Source organism: Octodon degus, unplaced genomic scaffold (genome assembly GCF_000260255.1).
Source record: "Octodon degus isolate 3935 unplaced genomic scaffold, OctDeg1.0 scaffold00203, whole genome shotgun sequence".
In the NCBI taxonomy this organism is placed as follows: domain Eukaryota; kingdom Metazoa; phylum Chordata; class Mammalia; order Rodentia; family Octodontidae; genus Octodon; species Octodon degus.
Genome location: NW_004524779.1, coordinates 387985 through 391330, shown reverse-complemented (window position 1 = coordinate 391330; position 3346 = coordinate 387985). Strand labels below are relative to the sequence as shown.

The following is a 3346-nucleotide window of genomic DNA, read 5'->3' as shown; positions in this document are numbered from 1 at the left end:
TCTCTCTCTCTCTCTCTCTCTCTCTCTCTCTCTCTCTCTCATTCTCTCTCTTGTGGTCCTGGGGATTGAACCCAGGGATTTTATACTGAGCTGTATCTCCAGCCATTTTTAAAAAAAAATATTTTTGCTTCCATGCTGCTGCTCAGTAACAGTGGGGAAGAGGATGGCTGCCTGAGCAATGTCAGGGTAGATGCCAGGGTAGTGGGGGTCTCAGCCAGCAGTGGCAGGCGAGGCACAAGAGAACCTCAGAGGCAATGACCCAACTCATTGAGTCAGATCCTGACCCCCAAAACCCAACCAGAATGTGAGGAAAATGAAAACCCAGCTTACCAGCTTTCAATACTGTGTTGTAACAGTCAGATAATTTTCCAGTTGTTTGAGATGGAGAACTCAGATTCCAGTAAAAAAGGAAGTGGTAATCTGTCTGAAGCCCAGCAGAGGTCAGATGGACCAGTTGGTTCAGGAAGGAGCTTTCTATCAATCTTTAAATACCTTGAGTGGCACCTAGCCTGAACCAGCCAGCGCCTAGTAGATTGTAACCATGAAGTTCAACCCATCTGTGACCTCGGACTGCAGCAAAAATTGCAAATACCACTTTAAGGCTCCCTTGCACATGCGCCAGAAGATCATGTCTTTCCTTCTTCCAAAGAAGCTGCGGCAGAAGTACAACGTCTGTTCCATGCCCATCCGCAAGGATGTTGAGGTCCAGGTGGTTCAAGGGCACTACAGAAGTCAGCAAATTGGCAAGGTAGTTCGGGTGTACAGAAAGAAATACGTCATCTATATTGAGCGGGTGCAGTGTGAGAAAGGTAATGGCACGATTGTCCATGTGGGCAGCAAGGTGGTTATCACCAGGCTAAAAGTAGACAAAGACAAAAAAAAAAGATTCTTGAACATAAAGCCAAGTCTCAACAATTTGGAAAAGAGGAAGGCAAATACAAGGAAGAACTCAGTAAGAAAATGCAGGAGTGAGTATGACCTGTCGTGCGGTCAAGGTTTACCTGGAGATGTCTAGCCTACCCTGTACCTCTCTGGAACTTTTCAAAATGCCTCTGGAATGTTTCCAGGCCTCCTTGTTTTGTTGCTGATATTTGGCTCTGTCAGTCTATTTTTACTTAACATTTTTATGAATAAACTTGGAGCTATTTTCCAACTCCAAATAAATAAAAAAATAAATACCTTGAGTGAAGAAGATTATAGACCTATGAGAGGTAACAATTTTCTGGGCACCCCAAGTGAAAGTACTGAGGAAGAGTTTTTGAGAAGACTACTACAGCAAATTAAGGAAGGTCCCCAACACAAAACTTGGAGGGAAATAGAGCAGGTGGAGACCTTCAGACGATGCATCTGTCTAATGCTAACTCCTTAATGGGCTGGCAAACCCGAAATAAGTGCACAAAGAGAACACCAATCTTGGAGACCAGAGCACAGGACAAACCAAACAGAAGTGATTTCAGATTTTGTTTAGAGATAAGCATTAACCTGGAAGCCAAAACCAGAGCAAGAAAATGAGCAATCTTCGAGACATCCTAGTGGAACAATTACAGACGACAATAGCCAAAGGCAAGTGGAAAATTCATCATCTGAATCAACAATCAACATGGGCAAGTCTGTCTAGGTCAAGATGAAATCCAACTGAAATGTTAACAAGAAAAGTTCCACCTACTAGAGATCGGAGGAGGGCAAGAAGCAGGGGCCTAGGCCCTTGTAGAACCAGAACCAGAGCGGAAACAAGTAGGTCACCTCCTCATTCAGTGAGTGAAATTCCACCAAGGTCTTCTCATGGTATCTCATTACTAAAATTTGAGCACCCTTGCATAATCAGGAATATGGGATGTTCTAGGACCCGGCACCAAGTGCCACTGAGACAACAAATAACTGAGCCTAAACTTCTAAGCAAAGATTTTTTTTTGCAGTTTCTGGAACAAGAAATACCTCCCAAGGAACAGGTTCTTCAAAAACAGGGTCAAGGCAGAGACCTTCAACCGTAGTCTTAGGTCTTCAAGTCAGAAGAGTTCATCCTGCACAATATTGAAGATAGCATAGCTAGCAGACCTCAATTGAAATCTTAGGTGTCAAATAATACTGTCATTTGTGGAAGTAAACAAAGCTTTAGACATACATTTGCATGTTCTGAGCAGGCAGGTATGAGAACTAAGGTCAGTGCCTTCAGGATACCCATTTGTAAAATTTTAAAACTGATTGGTGAGAACAATCTGTTGCAGACCACATTAAGGCAGGTAATAACAGCTTTGGTTTATTTGTTTGTTTGTTTTAATTTGGGGCAGGGTCTAGAGGGTCTAGAGGGTCTCACTACACAGATCAGACTCAATAGTGATTCTCCTGTTTGCAGCCTGCCAGCCACTGGGATTGCTGGCACACACCACCATGCCCAGTCTCAATCACTATCTTAGTGTGCCCCGAGGGCAGGGCCAGCACGGCAGGCCAGGGATCAAACCCCAGTCACTGCGCTCTGCTAAAGCAGACGCTTTAGTCTACTGAGCTATCTGGCCAGCCCTAATAACAGGTTTTGATCTGGGGAATGCCTGGCAAGTGCAAGGTCCTGAGTTCGATTCCTGATACCAAAAAGAACCACAACAGGTTTTGATGAGCTGAGGTTTTGATGCTATCTACAATGATAAAGATTCAGAACCTAGTGGCTGCATCTCAAGTGGAAATATGGAAAAGGGAGAGTCATGGAACAGAAGAGGGAGCTCTGGGGGTGGTAGCAGTTCTGGTTCTAGTTTGAGTTCCAGCTCTAGTGGTGCAGTTTCAGAAACTATCTCAGAGCTGCTTAAAGGCAGCCATGAAGGAAGCTCATCATCATGCCAGGTGAGAGTGTTGATATGACGCTGCTCATGTTTGATGACAGTGGCAATTTATCCTTCCTTAGTCTGACACACAGTTTCTCCTTTTAAATGAAGAAGATGATGACCAATGCAGAGGATTCACCGAAGAATAGATTGACCATGTGGCACTCAGAAGGTTTTGTGAAGATGGTACATTAAAGGCCTGTAGTATTTGGAGCTGGGGAGATAGCTTGGTGGTCTAAGTGTCTGCCTGGAAAGCTCAAGGATCCGGGTTTGATCCCCAGTACTACATGATGTGCCAGCCCATTTGTCAATAACAGTCGTAGCTTCTGGTAACAGAGAAAGTATTGTGTAATTAAAATCTGAACTCTTAGCTATGTAGCCGGCACAGTGACAGGCAAACAGGAATCACTTGCTTTATGTCCCTTTTTTAAGTGGTGTTTAAATATAAAGTAACAACCTGAATTGAGTTACAGTTCTTCTGAAAGAATCATGTCCTTTCCAAGTTTTTGTTAAAAATAAAGGGAAATTATATA

General features: G+C 43.6%; 1 pseudogene; it reads left to right on the top strand.

Annotated features, from left to right (window-relative positions):
• The first annotated feature begins 381 nt into the window (after positions 1-381).
• Positions 382-3346, top strand: part of LOC111813594 — a 4946-nt pseudogene continuing 1981 nt past the window's right edge.